This window comes from Sus scrofa, chromosome 10, assembly GCF_000003025.6.
Source record: "Sus scrofa isolate TJ Tabasco breed Duroc chromosome 10, Sscrofa11.1, whole genome shotgun sequence".
Taxonomy (NCBI): Eukaryota; Metazoa; Chordata; class Mammalia; order Artiodactyla; family Suidae; genus Sus; species Sus scrofa.
The window spans coordinates 10,999,791-11,020,486 of NC_010452.4; the positions used below are offsets into that span (position 1 = coordinate 10,999,791).

At 46.5% G+C, this 20,696-nt stretch overlaps 2 long non-coding RNA genes across 5 annotated transcripts in view; one reads left to right on the top strand and one right to left on the bottom strand.

Moving 5' to 3' along the window:
* The window catches only part of LOC100520091, a 67,524-nt gene that overhangs the window by 13,566 nt on the left and 33,262 nt on the right, over window positions 1-20,696 (bottom strand). For 2 of the 3 annotated variants that reach the window (XR_002336119.1, XR_002336120.1), the window contains exons 3-4: window positions 9,250-9,527; window positions 1,140-1,712 (exon numbers count right to left, since the gene is read on the bottom strand). This is a non-coding gene — a long non-coding RNA (uncharacterized LOC100520091). Of the gene's footprint in view, window positions 1-1,139; window positions 1,713-9,249; window positions 9,528-11,318; window positions 11,606-20,696 lie in introns of those variants that run through there. The other variant, XR_002336118.1, reaches the window with a different exon arrangement.
* On the top strand, window positions 13,629-20,594 carry LOC106505088. 2 transcript variants are annotated; one of them, XR_002336122.1, is made up of 3 exons: window positions 13,629-14,705; window positions 18,601-18,729; window positions 20,082-20,594. It is a non-coding gene; the product is annotated as an uncharacterized LOC106505088 (long non-coding RNA). The 2 variants fall into 2 exon arrangements; XR_002336121.1 differs by lacking the exon at window positions 13,629-14,705 and having other exon boundaries at window positions 17,054-18,729.

Here is a 20,696-nt window from a genome sequence, read left to right on the forward strand (position 1 = left end):
ACGTATTGTCTTTGGTAGAAAAATATATAATAGAATCATACTAAATCCCCTACTTATATACATTGGCACAGTGGCCATCATTCATTAATTTCACAGAAATGTTCTAGTCCAGAATTTATCAAACAGTACTAATACAGTGTCTGCTCCTAAAATGGCTTATTAAACATTTAGTATCAATGTCTGAGCTTTCTTTCTTTCTTTTTCCTTTTGGACACGCCCATGGCATGTGGAAGTTCCAGGGCCAGGGATTGAACCTCAAGCCACAGCAGCAACCCAAGCCCCTGCAGTGACAATGCTGGGTCTTAAGACACTGAGCCACAGAGAAACACCCTCAACGTATGAGACTTGAAGTCTTCCAAGGAAGATCTGGGGAGGGTAATGCCAGGTAGAGGGAGGACTGTGAGAATTGGAGGGACGTGTGCCACATACCTTACTTGGTAAGCGGTTACGATGCTACCAAGGTCAGCCGTTGAATATCTGGCAAAATTATCCTTTTGGTGCATCTATTTGACAGTTAATGAAGACAGGTGGGGAACCGTTCTCCCTCCTAAGCTGCACAGAACATCTGCCAGAGAAAGCATCAGCTTCCCAGACCAGGGTTTGGGACCTTGTGCTGTACGCATTCGAGAACAAAAACAAGGTCCATACAGCCTTTCCCAGGCTCATCGGATCCCTCTTTCTCCCTTTGGCTCCTTCTTGATGATCTCACTCCTCCCAGGGTACAGGCGCCTGACCCGACGGTCAGTTTTTGTTTTTCAGCAGGTGTTTTTATTGACAATCAGCCTAGGAAGTCTTAAGACGTCATCTTTCGGTGCTACATATCTAACTCCTCTTCCTGCGGTGTTTTGAATTCGAGGTGCTCTTTCTTTCTACAGCTGCAGCTGTGGCTTATGCCAAGGGTCGAATCAGAGCTGCAGCTGAGGCCTAAGCCACAGGCGCAGCAACACGGGAGCAGAGCCACCTCGGTGACCTACACTGCAGCTTGGGGCAACACTGGATCCTTAACCCACTAAGCAAGGCCAGGGATCAAACCTGCATCCTCACAGAGACTATGTCAGGCCCTTAACCTGCTGAGCCACAATGGGAACTCCTTGAGGTACTCTTGAAAACGGCCAAAATAAAGAAAAAAGAAAACAAACCTGTGTGATGCTGCCCGATAAAGCTGCAGCGGGGGTGTTGCCAGGCGTCTGGAGTTGGCCGTTAGATTGGAGGTCATGCCATCCGTCTTTCCAGAAGGCTGTTTTGAAGATGGAGACGCGGCTGAGAGCGCTCTGGTGCCGGGGGGGGGGGGGGCGGGGGAGTTTGTGGGTAGGGGGTGCGGTGCCAGTGTGTTACCCGCTGCTGTAGGGATGCAAGGAAGAGAAAACAAAACTTGGCTTGTTGCTTCTGAAAGGCCTCCAAGGTCTGTGTCACCCCTGGAGTTTTAGGCTTGTTGTTCTGCCTTCGCCAAAGAAGTCCTCTCTCCCCAGGCCTGGTAAAACCAGGGAGTTCATGTACACCGCTCGCCCGAGCTGGCCAGGCCAGTTCCATGGCCTTAAATCAGTTGTGATCCAAGCTGATTCTGCTTCAAAATGGCTTGCAATTAGCATGCAGCAACAGGGCATATGAATTCCAAATAGATCAATTAAATAGCTGCCTTGCAAAGAAACCATTTCCCCCAGTCTCGTTTTATTTTTGTCCTTGATGTGCTGGAACAAATATATATCTTTTCCCTGTTTAAAAAAAAAAAAAAAAAAAAGCCTCCTCAGTCAAACTATGAAATGATCTGATTAAAATATGGCTTTGGAATGCTGCATTTGAGGCACATGGAAATTTTTCTTTCAATTTTCTCTGACAGTCGGTTGTCCAACAGACTCTGAATCATAAACTCACCTTGTCACCCCGCCGTCCTCCCTTCAGTAGAAGGCACCCATTCTGGGTTATCCTGACCTAAGTGCTGCCTATGTAGCCCAAGGATTGAAATTAAATAGCCACAATCTAGGGTTTAGCATCTTGGAATAGAAACAATGCATATGCCTATAGACACATATAGGTACCTTTCCATGTTCTGTGCCTTTCTCCAAAACAACTCAAAACACCTCAAAAGATTTTTTTGTGACAAATGTCGCCTTTATCATCAACAGCTGAATCCTAACACATGTTGAGAATGTAAACAAAACTCAGGGTTATTAGCACATTCTGATTTTAAACAACCATCTCCTCAGTGTTTTCAACATTACACTGCAGAATGGTTACAGAAGAAAAATCACAGTGTACCCAGTTTTTTTTGTTCTGTTTGCCTATGCTTCTTTCTTTCAGTTCTCCTTGATACATGGTATTTACTTTCTTTGAGATAAGCAGCCACCTCTCTGAAATTCCAATGTTTTCAATTTTTTTTTTTTCCCCCACAGCGTTTGTCTCAGACCTAAGTCCCCCTGGGCAATGGTTGGTCACCACTGTTGCCATGGAGATTTCTAGGCTTGGTCCCTTGGTCCCAAGATTCCATTGGTCCCCACTGGAGAAAAAATGCACATGGGTTCTACAACTGTTTAAAGGTACAATAGTTAGAAATATTCTTATCCCCTTGGTGCTCTCGGTTTTCCTACCTGTGAAATGGGTTGATTCCACTGCTGGCTTTGACCAGGCAATTGCTATGAGCCATTTAGAAAAATACAGGTATGAATTAACCATTGGCTAATCTGGTTTGAAGCAGTATTTTTTCCTGACTCAGTTGGAAAAAAAAAAAAAAAACTCTTCATTTAGGTCGTATTTTAGTAAATACGTTAACCACGGAAAACGTTTAAATTTTAAAGGGCTCAAATCTGTAATTTATCAGATTTTTTAGAGACTTCTTTTATTACTTCTATTCTTAAATTCACTTTTTCCCACTTGGAGTTTTAGATATTTTTTCTCTTATTATCTTCTCGTTGTGGTTTTCTTCTTAAATACTCAATTTTTTTTCCAGCTTTCATTTATTTTTTGTATGTCTGAAAGGGAAGGCCTATACTGATATTTTTTCCCCTCAAAATTCTAACGGTTTTTGTACCACTGTACAAACAGTACGGATAAGCCCACGTTTCTCCATTGCACCTCGATGCCTGTTTTACCGTGTTTGGGAATCTCATGTATACAAATGAGTCTTCTGAGAGAAAGGTAATTTTTCTTCCTTTCAAACCACACAGCATCATGTATTTTGTCTTCCTTATATTTTTCTAAAAATGTGTCTGTGCTCTCGGTAAGACTGTGACCTTTCCAAGGGTATGGGGAATATGTGTGTGCCTCTGCCTAACCTTCTCTCCCATCTTCAGCCCTTCACTCACAATACACTGTTTGAGCTGGATTCTGAGATCACATACCAGAGACACACGCAAGGACAGAGGCAGGAAAAGGTAGATGCAGTAAAAATACTTTAGATGAAAGCAGAGTCAAGGCTGCTGGTCAGCACCCTTGACAGCTGTTCCACAGGACAGGGTAGAAGGCTGTGACGCCAGCTTCTATAAAGGGACGCCCTCACTAGGTAGTCCTGAATGGGGGCCCGTAGACCCTAAGCCCCGTGCCCTTCCCAGCCCTCCCCCCCACCCCACTTGTCTGGATCCCCCGACCTGAGCTTTCCCATCTGAATGAGAAGGACAGATCCATTTAGGACACCAGGCAGGAGGAAGCTCAGAGCCAGGCAGATGCCCTCATCAGCACAGCAATCACTCTTTCCCACCCTCTGTGTAACTAGGCTGCGGATCATTCCAGAACTCATCGATGTTCATTTTGAGCAGTAGAGGTGCAACGACAAACTGCCGTCCCAACCTTGGGATGACATCAGGTCTCTCACTCCTTGTGCCTTGTCCATGAACCAGTAGTCGTTGATTCCTTTGCTAGGGTCCTTTCTGTCCATAAATTTACATGCCTAGGTCATGTGTTATCTCAGGATGGACATATGTCACCCTTTCTAGCAAGAGGCATCTGAGCTATTAATAGTAGAACCAAATTCCTTCAGCCTTTGTAAACTCTGGGAGAAGATGCAATTGCATAACCTCGAGTCCCCTTATAAGAAGCCTGCTTGATGTCCCAAGTCCCAGAAAGGATAATCCCCACCAGGGCAGCTCAGGTGTCACTCTGCTCTTTCTCGGTTTCAGAAGGGATGACTGCAAATTGATGTCCTGCTCACTAAGGTCACTTAGAGTGAGCGTGAGGCCAAGAAGTGTAACCCTTCCTTGACCCCACTCCTTTGCCCTTGGAGGATGGGTAGTTATTGAATTGTCTTGAAAATACTACATCAGTCCACTGGAATTCGAAGAAAGCACGGTGGTTTAGAAGAATTAGTCCAGTGGGTCTGTGTTTGAATCCAGACTCTACTATATTGGGATACATGACTGAGTCTGGTTATCTAACCTCTCTGAGCCCGGGTCTCTGCATCCATTAAGCAGAATAACAACCATCTCATAGAGGTGTTGTTCAGACAAGTCCTATGTTTGCAGTGCCTGGCCCAGAGTAAGCTCTCAATACGACATGGCTATAATTAGGAGTGGAGTAAGCAGGGTTTATTTAGAGGTTCTTGGATGGTATGGGCAGAGATCAGTGAGGATGAGGATCGAGTTCTTCCCTGTGTGTTCTCTGGGGCACGGCCAGGGTGAGGACAGAGCTGCATATGGGCCATTAGATTGCTCCAGTGGTGGCACCTTCCTGGTAGTAGGAAGAGTTGGTACCGCAGTGGATGGTGAGAATTGTAGGCAACTGCTGTGCTGGAGAGCTGGGGCCTGGCCAGGTTTATGGGGCTCTTCCTGCACACCCCGCCTTGGTCAAAGTCCACCTCTTGCATATTCTTCCCTACAGGTGCAATACTGGTGGTGGACGCTGCTTGCAGTGTGACGGTAAGGTGCAAGCACACATGGTCCCATGTACTAGTGCCACCTGCTGTGGTGTTTCCCAGAGAAAAGAAGGGGGCAGCTCATGTCTGGGCACCTTGAGCCCTGGCTCCCCCTCCCTCCACCTGGAAAGAAGTGAAGAGCCATGTTTGGCCACTTGGCCTTACCTTTATTAATAGAAGCCTTGGTAACATCATCTGGGAGAAAAATAAAAGCCCTGGCAGAAGTGGGTATGTATTTTCAGATGACAGTTTATATTTAGACACTGGATTACGCCCCTTAGGAGACACGAAAGAAGAGGAAGCGAGACTGGGGCTGAGCATCTGGCCCGGACAAATGTCATCACTCAAAGAGATGGCGTTCAGCGCACGTGCACAGCAGAGTGGAGAAAAGTGGAAGACCCAGAGCTCGCCCGCCTCCGGCCCTCCGCACTGCCCGCGGTGCTGGGGGCACAGTCCCCAACATTAGGGCTGGACCAGCTGGGAGGGGGAGCCTGGCCACGGGGCACATTCATGGGCCAAAAACGTCCCTACTGGGCCAAGGAGTGACACGGACAAGGTGAAGTGAATGGATGGACACAGGGGCGTGAGGCCGAGCACGCCTCACCTCTGAGGTACACGTTGCCGTTTTGCTCCGAGGCCCTCTAAGGCCTCACGTCATCGTTTGAGGCAGAACTGGAGGCGGATGTGTTAACTTGGCACGCAGTTATCACCTGTCTGTGGAGGTGGTACAATCTGTTCTCGGATAATTTTTAAGTTAAAATTTTATTGTTGCTTCCTCTGAAGTCCATTAAGCACCATAAACACAAAAATGCTCCCCCCCCTTTTCTTCAGCTGCCTTCCTTGTGTTATCTCATTTTGTGCTCATAAGATCCATGTAAAAGTCGTTGAATAGCCCCAGACTTGTGAATATAAATGCTATTAATAGAATCATTGTAGACTTTTTTTTTTTAAATCCAGAGAAATGGTACTAAACATATTTTGAAAAACAGGAGTTCCCGTCCTGATGCAGCGGAAATGAATCCAACTAGGAACCATGAGGCTGTGGGTTCAATCCCTGGCCTTGCTGGGTGGGTTAAGGATCCGGTGTTGCTGTGAGCCGTGGTGTAGGCTGTAGATGCAGCTCGGATCTGGTATTGCTGTGGCTGTGGTATAGGCCGGCGGCTACAGCTCTGATTAGACCCCTAGCCTGGGAACCTCCCTATGCTGGGGGTGCGGCCCTGAAAAGACAAAAGACAAAAAAATAAATAAATCCACCCAGAGAAAACTACTTAATATTTTAGTGAACCTATTTCCATCATATTTCCATTCCTATTTTAAGTTGTTGAGCTGCTCTACATAAAATGCTGTGCCGTATTTTTTCAGCTAATCGTATACCATAAGTATTTACGATGCAAAAAAGTGGCTCAAATAGAAATAAGCTGGTAAGGGTTAGCTAGAGGCTGCCGTAAGCAGCTGAGAATGGTCCGAGTCAAGCTCATTTGTGCATTTTGGCATCACAGAGGCTCTTCCAAACACAGCAGGGGTGAAAAGATTAGTGCATCTGCTGGAAATTTGGGGTCAGTCATAAGCATGTAGTTAGGGAAAGTCATGTGAGGTTCAGCTTTACGCTCTGGAATCATGTCACCGTTTAAAGATGACATCAGGGCGTTCTGGGCTTATGCGCTCCTAACGACTTCCAGACCGAGTGCATTCCATGAATGGTCGGGAGGATGAAGCCTCTGGATGCTGCGGCCTGCAAAGCCCACCTGGGGCTGACTCACCCAGCTGGACTGCCTTTTTGCAGACATCGTGGTTCATCACAATATGGATATTATAACTGCAAAGGCCATAGATAGATACAGACAGACAGACAGACATAGATTCATAGATGGCGACATAGATACATAGAGACACCTGTCTATATCCATCTATCTCTATATCCGTATCTATCACTTTTCTGTATCATCTATCTATCTATCAGTCTATTTTTCTATCTAAGGGTTTCAGGGTAAGATGTTACAGCAACAAAATATCACCCCTGAGATCATCCTTGAGGGGACTTAGAGGAAAATTTTCATACACATATAACTGCATTCCCTGAGCTGAGAGCCTGTCCCTGTTGACCCAGGGCTCCTTCTCCTGCTGAACCATGGCTCATCACGGGGGCAGGTCCCGATCAGCCAGGCTGGCAGAGTATCAGCAGAAGCTGACTAGCATACCCAGAGCATTGGTCTCATCAGAATTCCAGGAGGCACCTCATTCTTGCTATAGGCAACTTAAAATCTGAGAATCATGAGAGATAATCATCAGACAAGATGGTGCTTGGACAAAAAAGGATCAAGTACATATTAAAAGTACCAATTAAAAGCCATTACTCTATGAGTTTCTTAAGTGAATGCTCTTCCAAGCCACTGGCATAGGTTGTTATTCCTTATGAATAACTAGTCATTGTACATTCACATGCTGTGCAACAGAGCGTCAAGTCCTAACTACTCCTTGCCTATGTCTTCATTGGAACAGCAATAAAAATAGCATCTCACCCATAGATGCCAAACTATAGCATAACCCAGGTCGTGATGATTAAGTAAATGAAACCATAAATCATAGAACAGTGACGGGCAGGTAATAAGCCATAATACACTTTAGCTGTTTTTATTGTTGAAGATAATAGGATTTGTTTATGGGTCTTACTGTTACAGGAATGGTATAAGAAGAGGCAAAGAAACACTGTCTACAAAAAATGAGCCTTTTGGGGTGTTCCTGTTGTGGCACAGTGGTAATGAACCCGACTAGTATCCACGAGGATGCAGGTTCGATTCCTGGCCTCGCTCAGTGGGTTAAGGATCTAGCATTGCCGTGAGCTATAGTGTAGGTCACAGACGCGGCTCGGATCCTGCATTGCTGTGGCTGTGGTGTAGGCTGGCAGCTGTAGCTCCAATTCGACCTCTAGCCTGGGAACTTCCATATGCCACAAGTGTGGCCTTAAAAAGATGATTCCCCCCAAAATGAGCTTTTTTTTCTCCTCAGGATGGGGGAATGGTCTGACTAATGCTATGTAGGACACTTCCTGACCACACAGTGTCTCCCCATCAGATAACAGCAGCATAAAGACCTCTCCAAACTGGATAGATGTGAAATGGCTTCAAGAACTGAGGCTGTTTAGATTACAGAGGATGGGAGGGAAGACGTGGCCTCTACTGAAGGGCAGGGCTGACCTGGGGAAGAACAGGTGCATTTCTTCATTTAGACCCGGAGCATAGGACCATGAGCAACTGGGTAGGAATTCCAGGCAGACTTGGATTCAACACAGAAGGAACTTTCTAGGAGTTTTGTCATAAGCCCTGGGCAGCTCTTGACCTAATCTCCATCCATGGAAGTGCTGCGTGACCTTGAGCACATGACTTAAACTCTCTGCCTCAATGTCTTTATCTGCACCAGGTGGATTGTCGTATCGATTTTTCCAGATGCTGTGAAGACGGAATGAGTTGATGTGTGGACAGCATTTCAAATAGGGCAGGAGCGCATTTAGCATGCAGTGGACGTTAGCCACTGTGTAACCGTCCTTAAAGACGGAGCGGGGCAGGAATGATTATCCCTGGTATGATGGATAAGGAAGCTCGACCGATTATCAAGCAGCTTCGACTCATCTTAGGCAACCAATCGATATGACAACCGGAATCCTCTAAACCATCACTGCATCCTTCCATCGGTGTGTCCTGTGACAGCCGGTCTCTCCAGAGTCTCAATCCTTTGGGTCATAAACTGCATCGTATATATGTTTGGAGATCCCCACCATGCCCAGGCAAACAGCGCGTCTTCCAAAAGTCCTTGCCGTCTGAACATATATATACAGCAGCGCCTTCTCATAGAAGGTGTATTGATTTATGCTCGAAAATCCAACCATCTCCACAGCCCTCTCTAATCAGCATCAGCGTAAACCAAAGTGTCACTGGGCGGCAGACAGGGTCAAGCTACAAACTTTTCCTAAATCAACCAGCACTGCAGTTTAACTCGCTTGAATCCAACCCAGGTTGAATGGGAACTTAGCTGCAAATTAAGAACAAAGAATCTACATGATTGGCTGCCCTTTAAATACAGTTTGGCTCAGCAAGTTAATCGTTCATTGGAGACGCCTTACTGCGTAGACAGAAAATTGTGGTTCGAAGAGCAAAACAAACAGTGTGTGGGCCTCTCGGTGTTTATTGCGATTATGCTATATGAGTAATAGGTAATATTTGAGGACATTAGTCATTATTGGCTTTGCCGCTTCCCAGGCAGTCGGTCCTAGAGCCAGGATAAACAAGCCCCAGGATGGCCTCCTTTTTTGGGCGTGTGCTCCTGCTGAAGGGTTGGGGGAGCGTTATCGCCTCTCTAGACTTTTGGTAGGAACTGGGAGAAAAACGACACATTTGTCCAAGTACCGGACTTACCATTAAGTGCCGGTTTGTCTTCTCCTGGGCAAAGAAATACGGCTCTGCAGGGTGTGTGGGCCCGTGGCTGTCCTGGTGGACACGCGGCTTGAAAGGAGAGGAGAGAGGCCGTGTTTCCCCGTCGCTTGGAAGCATGTGCTTTTTCATGGTTTCCTTGGACATTTTTATTCAGGGGATAAGGACCTCAGCAAGAGCCTCCAGAAGGAGGGAGCCGTGACCAGATTTGTTTTCCTGCAAAGTTCACATTGGCAACACCGTCTTTGGTGGTGAAGACTTGGCTAAAAGGAAGGAAAACCAGTGAAGAGTAATAAGTTAGGCGGCTATGGAAATAATTCAAGTGTCAGGTGAAGAAGCTAGAAGACTCATCATCATAATAGTAATAAACTGGCAATGGGGGAAAGAGTCAATTCTAGACACAGACCTAAGGGAGAAACAGTGGAGGTTTTGGGTTTTTTTTTTTTTTTTTTTTTTTTGAACTCCTGAAAGTTTATTTTTTATTTTTAAAATTTTATTAGAATGCAGTTGACTCATAATGCTGTGTTAGTTTCAGGTGTCCAGCGAAGTAAATCAGATACACACACACATGTATCGATTCCTTTTCATATTCCTTTCCCATCTGGCCTATCACACAGTATTGAGTCGATTTGCCTGTCATATACGGTAGGTCCTTGTTGCCCAAGCATTTTACATAGAGCAGTGTGTACATGTCAGTCCTGGCCTCCACATTTATTCCTCCTCACAGCGTTTCCCCTTTGGTAACCATGAATTTGGTTTCAAAGTCTTTGAGTTTGTTTTTGTTTTGTGATTGAGTTCTTTTGTATCATTTTGAAAAATTAGATTCCGCATTATTAGTGATCTCAGATATTTGTCTTTCTCTATCCGACTTACTTCACTTAGTTTGATAATCTGTAGATCCATCCATGTTGCTGCACACAGCATTATTGTGTTCTTTTTTATGCCTGAGTTACGTTCCATTGTGTGTGTGTGTATATAAATATGTATACATATATATGTAAATAGTGCTGCAATGAATATTAGGATGCATGTGTCTTTTTTTTTTTAATTCGGGAACTCCGAATGTGTCTTTTTTTTTTTTTAAATCACATCTGTGGTTGTATCATGATCATCACAATTCAGTTTATTGGTCCATTGGTTGTGCAGAATGAAGGGCAAAACAGACGGAGTTCCCATAGTGGTTCAGTGGTTAATGAATCCGACTAGGAACCATAAGGTTGTGGGTTCCATCCCTGGCCTCGCTCAGTGGGTTAAGGATCCAGCGTTGCCATGAGATGTGGTGTAGGTCACAGACATGGCTCGGATCTGGTGTTGCTGTGGCTGTGATGTAGGCCGGCGGCTGCAGCTCTGATTTGCCCCCTAGCCTGGGAAGCGCCATGTGCCGCAGGTAAAAAGAAACAAAACAAAACTGTTTCACTTGACGAGCCAGTCCTCAGGTGAGGATATTTGGAAAGATGGGTGTGGCAGCTGGGCCACGTATCATGACTGGGACACGGATTTGAGAGCCCTATGAGCACGATGTCACAGCATCCTTACTGGCTCCCAGTTTTCATGGAAAATTTCTAAATGTCTCCATAAAATATAAAAAAATATATATCTTTCACAGATCCTGGAGAAAGCGACATCATTTTGTTTTTCTGCTTCTCCACGTTTTCAAGTGAATAAGGCCCAGGAAAAGTCTTCTTGGATAGAGCAATGGCCTCTCACAGATGCTCCTACCCTGATCCCGGGTACTGTGGCTGTGTCACCCTATGTGGAAAAAGGGACTTTGAAGATTTGATTGCGTTAAGCGCCGTGAGATGGGAAGAGGTTACTGCTTTATCCAGGGGGAGCAACCTGATCGAACCACACTGGTTCTTCACGTCAGAACACCTTTCCCGCCCCGTGGGCAGGGGGAGCTACAGAACAGTCGGAACGATGTGACCTCGTTGGCTTTGAAGATGGGGAAGAGGAATCGCGAGCCCAGGAATGGGACTGGCCTCCTGAAGCTGGAAAAGGCGAGGAAACAGTTTGCCCACGAGTGCCTCCCAAAGGAAATGCAGCCCTGCTCTCACCTTGATTTTAGCCAGTGAGACCCACATTGGGCTTCTCATCTTCTCAGAGCTAGAAGATAATAAATTTGCTGTTTTCAGCCCCCAGGCTTGTGCTCATTTGTTATAGCAGCCATAGAAAATGAATGCCTCTTCCCTGTTGAAAAGTTTTAGCCCTTGCTGCTAAGAAGACATCGTTTTTTTTAAATCACCATCAGTATTTCTGAAGATTATTCTGTATTAAGGGTTTTCCATGAGTGATAGGCGCCCCATCTGAACTTGGTTTCTGCAAACGTCAAGTGAGATGTGACCCGTGGAGAAATGGTAAGAGATCAATGAGAAAGCAGGTATAAGGGCCCTTCCTATACTGGAAGGTGTTGGTCAGATATGAACTGGTAGCAGTGAGAGTTTCTTGACCTGGTCACTGGAGGTATAAAGCTTAAAATCCTTTATATCAAGACTGTTCTGGCTATTGGGAGGCTGAACAACCACCAACAACGTCCTAAGGGGGAGAGACCCTGGTCATGGGTAACTTCAAGGAGGAGGCTTTGAATGAAGGTCGGCGCTAGATCAGAAGTAGGGAGCTTGAGACCCCAGGAATCTGGTGCTTTTGAAGAAACCTGTGTCAGGACGTGGGGAGCGCGCTGGGCGATGAAATGGGCATCCGTCGAAAAGGACCCTGGCTGACTGAAAGTGACAGGAGCAGAGGGTATGAAATTCCTGCCCTCTTCGCCTGTGATCTCTGGGTTTTATAGTACTTCCGGCCATTGTGTCATCGTCAGACACTCCTCTTCGCCCACATGACAGAGCTCATTCTCGGTTTTTCTCCCAGGCGTTTTCGTAGATTTCTCTGTCTTGACTTAGCTCTTAAATGTGGACTTCGCTCAGGTGATCATTGGCCTTGTGCACGTCTCGGTGCCCTCCCCTTGGCCTCCCAGCCCCTTGCGGGGTTTAAACCCAGCACTTCCGAGTTCCCGTCGTGGTGCAGTGGTTAACGAATCCGACTAGAACCATGAGGTTGCGGGTTCGATCCTGCCTTGCTCAGTGGGTTAACGATCCGGCGTGCCGTGAGCTGTGGTAGGTGCAGACGCGCTCGGATCCTGCGTTGCTGTGCCTCTGGCGTAGCGGTGGCTACAGCTCCGATTCGACCCTAGCCTGGAACGTCCATATGCCGGGAGCGCCAAAAAACAACAACAACAAAAAAAAAAAAGACAAAAGATAAACCCAGCTCTTCCATCACCACCCTCCCTCTGGAGAGCAGAGCTTCCCAGAACGCCTTGGCCGTGTTGACAACTGCCCCCTGGACGTGTCTGCCTCAGGGTTTCCTGGGGCCCCCAGGGACGATCTAACCGGTCCTACTTCCTGCCATCTGTCTCTGTTTTTCTTACCTCCTGGGGCTGAGTGGACACTGGTGTCATTCATTAACTTGGAGCTGTGACCTCACGTCTTCTCTTTCCTTTCTGCATCCATTCCAGTCATTACCCAGGTTCTGTTTTTCTTTTTTCCCTTTTTTTTTCCCTTTTTGTCTTTTTAAGGCCACACTGGCAGCAAATAGAAGTTGCCTGGCTAGGGGTCAAATCGGAGCTGTAGCTGCCAGCCTACACCACAGCCACAGCCACACAGGATCCGAGCCGCGTCTGCAACCTACACCATGGCTCATGGCAACACCAGACCCTTAACCCACTGAGCGAGGCCAGGGACCAAACCCGCATCCTCATGGATACGAGTCGAGTTCATTACCACTAAGCTACAGTGGGACATTTGGTTCTGTTTTTCCTTACTTTTCCTGACTAGCCCTTCTCTCCAAATTCACTGCTCCTTTCTTGATTCAGGACTTGACTGTTTCTCTAATGGACCGCTGGGCTCCAGCAGTCTGAACTCTGCCATCAGTCTTGCTTCGTTCAGTTATCCTTCTCCCTACAACCCTAGCGGTCTTTCCGAATCTATTTTTGCACTCTTCAACTCTTCCCTGGCCCCCGATGACTGCGCACGGAGGCGTCAGTGTGGCGCACACGACCTCGCCTGTCCTGAGTCTAGCCTATCTCTTCCCGCCTTATCTCCGGGTCTTAGGAAAGGACAGGTCCCTCTGGGTCACAGGCTCTCATCAGTGCGGAATGTCCTCTTCTGGCCTCTGTCTCTTGGAAAGACCTACTTATCTTTTAGACTCAACTCAGGAGTTCCCACTGTGACTCAGCTGGTTAAAAACCCAACACAGTCTCCGTGAGGACCTGGGTTCAATCCCTGGGCTCTCTCAGGGGCCGGCGGGTTAAGGATCCGGTGTTGCCATGGCTGTGGCACAGGCCTGCGGCTACAGCTCCAATTAAACCCTTAGCCTGGGCATTTCCATATGCCGCAGGTGCAGCCATAAAAATAAAAACAAAAACAAACCAAGCAACCAAAAACTCAACTTGAACGCCTTCTCTGATGCAAAGCCTCCTGTGGCCACCTGTGCTAAGTAAAACTGGCCACTCTCTTCCTTGGTTTTCTCCTGGAGCCTGGTTCTTTTCTGCAGTAGAACTTAACACATTTCCACCGCACCTAGTGGTTTACAGACTGGCTTAGTCCATCTGGGCTGCTGTAACAAAAATTCCATAGACTGGAGGGCTTATAACCAACAAACATTTATTTCTCATCATCCTGGAGGCTGGGAAGTTCAAGGTCAAGGCACCAGCAGATCTGCTATCTGCTGAGGGCCCATTTCCTGGTCCATAGGGGGCTGTCTTTGCTATGACCTCACATATGGAAGGGGCGAACTAGTCTCTCTGCAACTAAACCTTTTCATCAGGACTCTGCCCTCACGTCCCAAAGGCCCCGTCTCCAAATATCATCACTTCAGAAGTTAGGCTTCGACAAAGGAATTTCTGGGCATAAGGCTTCATGCCCATTTTTCCCCAGCCTCCAGGTGCACAGACGCAGCCTTCCTCCAGTTTTAAAACTCGAGTGAATTATCTGACTTGGCACAAGGTTTTGGCATCCATTCATAAGAAAGGGGAGAGAAAAAGGAAGGTAGAATGAAAAGATGCAAAGTAGGGAGGCCGGCGGGAAGGATTCAGGGGTGGAATTGCTGGAGTCACAGATGGAGAGCAGGAGCCTTCTGGAAGGCTCACACGGAGGTGGAGCTGTGGGGAGGGGCTTGGACCATTTCCTTGCAGGGCAAGTGAACAGAGGCATAGGACACGCGGGAGCCAAAATCAAATTAAAAAGACCAGAAGTGGGGACACAGAGTGAAACTCGGCTCGCCGTCCCTAAGCCCCAGAGTGGTGTTCTTGAAGCACCCAGGGCTCGATCTAAAAATCAGACCGTGAACTCAGACGCCAGCATTGCGATGTGGGCTTCCCACTCGCACAGCACATGGTCACTGAAACCATCCCAAGGGAATTTAAAGCAGCAGGACCCCGGCGTTACTGTTTGGTGAGTCATAGCGCCTTCGCTAAGTGTTCACACATCTGGTCAATGTTTGGCCACAATGCCTTTTGCATTTCGTTTTCTCCCGAATGGAGATAACAGCTTCCTTGTGGATTTGGGTTGTCATCTGGGTTTGTTTATTCCTGGAGGGTCAATCAAATCACAGTGTCGCAGGAACAGAGAGAAAAAAACAAACAAAGAACAGAGAGCAATGCTTTCTGCTTCATTTATTACGAAGGGGACCCCTATCCCAGGCCACAGCCTCAGGGTGCACTCGAGAGCTTAATCCTGAGAGACAGCCCTGCCACTGCACTTACTGTCCGCCCGGAAGCCCACACAGCCCAGGCCCTGCTCCGGGCCCAGACGGTCACCTGCCAAAGAACGGCAGGCAGATGTTCCCTCTGCTGAGTGGGGCTTCACGACCAGAGCCCTGAGGCACCTTCTTCTGCTCATCTGCCCTGAATGCCTCTTCCTACCCCACCCCCCCGTGAGGAAGAAGCAGACCTTCAGCTCCCTGGAAGTGTGTCTTCAGAGAAAAGCCACTACTGCATTAGGAATTAAAGCACTGGAGTTCCCACTGTGGCACAGCGGGTTAAGAACCCGACTGCTGTTGCCCCAGTCACTGTAGAGGCTCGTGGGTTTGATCCCCAGCCAGGGAAAGTGGGGATTTCTATGGGAATTTCTATGTAGTGTGTTTGTGTGTTAATTCCAAGCTCCTAATTTATCCTTCCTCCTGCCCTTTCCCCTCTGGTGAGCATATGTTTATTTTCTTTCTTTCTTTCTTTTTTTGTCCTTTTGCCATTTCTTGGGCCACTCCCGCGGCATATGGAGGTTCCCAGGCTAGGGGTCGAATCAGAGCTGTAGCCACCGGCCTATGCCAGAACCACAGCAATGCAGGATCCAAGTCGTGTCTACAACCTACACCACAGCTCACAGCAACGCCAGATCCTTAACCCACTGAGCAAGGCCAGGGATCGAACCCGCAACCTCATGGTTCCTAGTTGGATTCGTTAACCACTGAGCCACGATGGGAATTCCATGTTTATTTTCTATATCAGAGGGTCTGTTTTTGTTTTGTATATAAGTTGATTTGTATCATTATTTATTTATTTATTGCTTTTTAGGACCACACCCGTGGCATATGGAGGTTCCCAGGCTGGGGGTCAAATCAGAGCTATAGCGGCTGGCCTACACCACAGCTCACGACAACACCAGATCCTTAACCCACTGAGTGGGGCCAGGGATCAAACCTGCAACCTCATAGATACTAGTCAGTTCATAACCCACTGAGCCACAATGGGAACTCCTGTATCATTTTTTTAAATTTCCACATGGAAGGGATATTGTATAATTTTGTCTTTGGCTTGCTTCACCTGATATAATAATCTCTAGGTCCATCTATTTTGCCACAAATGGCCTTATTTCATTCTTTTTTATGGTTGAGTAATATTCCCTTGCATGTATGTACCACACCTTCTCTATCCATTCATCTGTCAATGGACATTCTTAACTTCTTTTCACCTCAGCCTCTTCATCTGTAAAGTGGAGATACAAATCACATGCCCATGTCTAAGCTCTTGCAAGAATGAAATAAACTACCCTATGCAACGTGCTTAGAACAGTTTTGAGCCCATGCATCTTCAGCATGGCCTTGCTTGTCATTATTGCCCTCATTGTATGGGAATCCTTCATTTAGGTTGTTGCCTGGAGCCAGTGGAACATCCGACCCACGCATGGAGGCTGCTCAGCGCTTCTGCATGAATTAAATGAGTTAACAGAGTAACTTTTCCTATAAATATTGGAGGTACTTCATAATGTATTTTAAAGATGTTTCCTTGGACAAAAGTGCTCTGCTATATGCCGTGGGACGTGCACCTCACAAAGCAGATGCAGGTGCTGCTTGTGACCTGCGGTCTGGATCCATAGGTTTAAGTCCTTTCCAGTCCTGGTGCCTCACTTAGCAAATGAGGACGCTGAGACCCCGGGAAAACAAGGGGTTCGTGGGAGGTGATCACGTGGGTGATTACACATCTCAGGATCCATGTGGTTAGTTGACACACGAGCTGTTCCCATGTCCTTTGTGGTACAGGTGAAATGACCCAGTGGGAAGAGCCTGGCTGTTGAGTTAGACAAAATCAGCTCCGCTGTGTGCCCCTTGGGCTGGTGGGACATGTACTCCAACTGTCTGGGCTTCAGTTCTTCCACGCGATAGAGTGTATCTTTTTATTGAAGTATAATTGATTTACAATGTTGTCTTAATTTCTGCTGTGTATCAGAACGATTCAGATACATACGCACGCATATGCGTTCTTTTTAATTCTTTTCCGTTATGGTTTATCATGGGATATTGAATATAGTCCCCCATGCTCTAGAGTAGAACCTCGTTGTTTATCCATTCCATATATAAAAGAGTTTGCATATACTGTGTGATATTAGCTTATGCCTCATATATAAGAGTTCTTCTGTCTTTGTACTAAAAGAAGGAGAACTGGGAGACAGATACACATGTCCCACATCATGTCATTTTTGTCATTTTTTTCTCTGTGTATGTGTGTGTGTGTGGTGCTGCTCCTGAAGCATGTGGAAGTTCTTGGGCCAGAGATTGAACCTGTGCCACAGCAGTGGCGTGAGCTGCTGCAGTGACAACACCAGGTCCTTAACCTACTGAACCACAAGGGAACTCCTGTTTTTTTTTTTTAATTGAACGAGTTGCAGACATTTAACCCTTTGTATAAAACCTAGAGGTCTGGCTTCTTTTGACCATCAGAGGGTCTGGAGGCAGCGTTTAGCTGGAGTAAACAGCTGCCCCCTGGGTTGGGGCAGAAGCTTTCAATGTGGCACAGTCTCCACCTTCACTCACGTTTATACCTGGTTTGCCTCCCTCACTGGCTCACCTGCCTGGCCCCCATCAGCCCGTGTTTTCAGTGCCCGCTCTGTGGATGAGGCCTTCCTAGGGGAATGTCACTGTCAGCAATCAAGGTGTTTCCTATCCTCTTAACTTTCACCAGATGACTCGCTTCTTTTGTGGAGACACAGAGCAGTGTTTTCTCCAAATTCAAAACCTTTTCCTTGTCACTTCCTAAGAGATTTAGGAGGCAGAAGGATGGCAAGATGAAATGGACAGGGACAGGACAGCAGCATGGATGTTGCTGCCAGTCTCATCCCCTCGACTCCAGCACCTATTCAGAAAGAAGAGAGGAGAGGGGTCTGAATAGGGGGACCAGCCTGAGAAACCAGGGGCTTCCAAGGAGGGGTGGGAGGTCGGGGCCTCCTGAGGGATGGCAGTCTGGCGACCACGGTACCTCCTTCATCCCTGGGGCCGACACCAGCCCTATTTATAACTCAGCTCTCAGCGTCCTTCATGTTAAATCCACAACTGAGAAGCCTGCAGGGTTGGATGTGGAAAGTAGCTTCCAAGACCTCTGGGCTAGAAAGCTGCATCCCGCCCCTGCAAGGGCCCTGGACTGGGGGCCAGAAAACTGGGGTTCTTGTTTGGGCCCTAGATCTGTCGCTGATGGGTTGCATCTGCTTTGTAAGTTCTGCAGCTGAGTTAGGGTGTTTTCATCAAATCTTAGAAGGGGCTGTTCTGAGGATCCAGTGAGATGACTCAGCTAAAGATAAAGATATAAATTTAGATATAGACACAGTCATTGGCACAGATAAGACACAGATACAGACATAGAAACAGATATTGATATATAGACATACCTAGATAGCATGAAAGAGAATTCAGATATGTCACTCTTACTAGATGTGTAACTCATGGAGATCCATGCTGATGGGTCCAAGGCCTTGAGGTGAGAGAGAATACATCAGGATTCATCACTAGAGCAACTATAGTGAAGTCAGGTGTATGTGCTGAAGGATAATGGGGCAGGATTTTATTACCCACTATTTCCAGGTAGTACAATGGGCATGTGGACTAGGAAGCCGTCACTGCGTTGGACGTTGGCCTTGCAATGCAAACACCACCCCATCCCACTCAGGACACGCCTGGGAAGGCACTCAGCTCATTGAAAGAGCCCATCAGGTAAGATGCCCACCAACAGGAAGAAGGGTATTCGTTCCAGAATTTGACCAGGTAGAAGCCAAGAAAGGATTTAAAAGAACTTCATTAGGTGACGCCAAAGAAGGTATTTAGAGGATGAAGGGACTTGAAACCATGCATATGAGCAACGTGTAAATAATGACACGTAGCCTGAAAAAGACAGAGGCAGAGGAGGAAGACAAGGTCAAACAACTCAAGGCTGTGTGGAAACATGACTCGTCCTACAGAGGAGGGTCCAGCCTGCCACGGACAGACAGCTACGATCAATGGCAGAAGTTACGGGTCTAATGAGTTTTTTTCTCATTTATTAATTTTTTTGGTGGATTCAAAACAGCAATTTAGAACTCGAGCTCAGAGCCAAACACTTGTATTAAACATTCACTTTGTCATTAACTAGCTGTGCAGCCTTAGGGAATTACTTAGACACTCTGTCTCATTTTTTTTTTAATTCGGCAATAATAGAAATGAAAAGAAGAGTTGTCGTAAAAGGCTGTTTTGCAGATTAAATGAGACAATGTGGGGAAAATGATTAACATATGATCTGGCATATGCTAAGCACTCATTAACCGTTGTTATTATTATTTTTAGGAGCATGAGTATTCAATAAGCCATTGCTATGTTGTTAGATTCTGTACTGGGTGTTGTACTTAGAAAGATAAATAGGACACAGTCACACCACAAGGATTTCTCGGTCTAGATGCGGGTCACTATTTGTGAGAACAGTCCTGAGGGAGAAGTCTGCCTCTACAAAGGGACCCATTCCCCATCAGCAGCCGTTCTTAGACAACAGCTGGTCAACTCCTTGGGAGGATGGAGCAGAAGGGACTCAAGCTTCAGAAAGTTCCCCGAATTAGATGATCTTAAAGATCCCCTGTAACCCCAAGAATCTCTGATTCTAAATTTCTTCCTGGAGACAACATTGAATATCTATGTCTTTACCCAGAGCTGGATAATGGGGTAGACGGATGGCAGGCACAGCAGCCCTTGAGGAAAAGTCCAATGTCAGAGCCACAGCATCTTGTTCTGCCCTTTGGTCCCATGCCTCAAGGCAGGGACCTCTCTGTCAAGTAGGGCCCTGCCATGCCCCCGCTTTCCCTGGTGAGCACGTGAGGGTTCTGCAAGAGACGCTTAATGGTCCCGACCCTGTCTACAGTATTTTATGCCTGCCATTCATTGAGGTTTGTTTACTCTGAAATTACGGGGAGGGTGACATTGTGCTTGCAACCACATTTGATGGACATGTTCTCTGAACCCTCACCCAACACAAACTCACTTAGTAAAGAGAGTCTAAATTTAGGAATACGTGCTTAGTTCTGGGTTGTGGCCTCTTGCAGTTTTGCTTCTTCTCTGTGACCCATTCTGGGGAGCTGTGACCAACAGCATAGCGGTAACTTCAGGCCCGCAAGAAGAGGGTGAAAAGTAGATACAGTTAGCTCATCAACTTGGAAATGCCTTCAACATGAAACGAAGAGTCATCCTCAAATTTTGCAGGAAAGAAGAGCCCCCTTTTGTTTGGTAAGATGTCCAAATATTTGGAAATAGTTGAATCGAAAAGAAAAATACAAGAAGTATTTTTGTATTTAATTTGTAATGTGTAATCAATTTACTTAACACATTTAATTTGTAGTAAGTGTACTACATTTGATTTTGTAGTTAATATACACCAAAGATGCCCAACTGAAATGCAGCATTGCTCTGCAGAGCTGCGTAAATACCAGCGACAGATCCCATGACCCATGCAGACTGAATCTAATCATTTGAGTATTTGTTTCAATACCACCTGTCCCTCTTCATATACTTCCTGAATGTTGGTTTTGGTTCCTGAATATGGGAGAGGCAGCTGAAAGGTAGGAACCATATTTTCTTAACCCTTGGACCTCCCCATCCTTATTATAATCATAGCTGACAATTATTGACCATTCTTTATTGCCAGGCATTGGGCTAAGAGC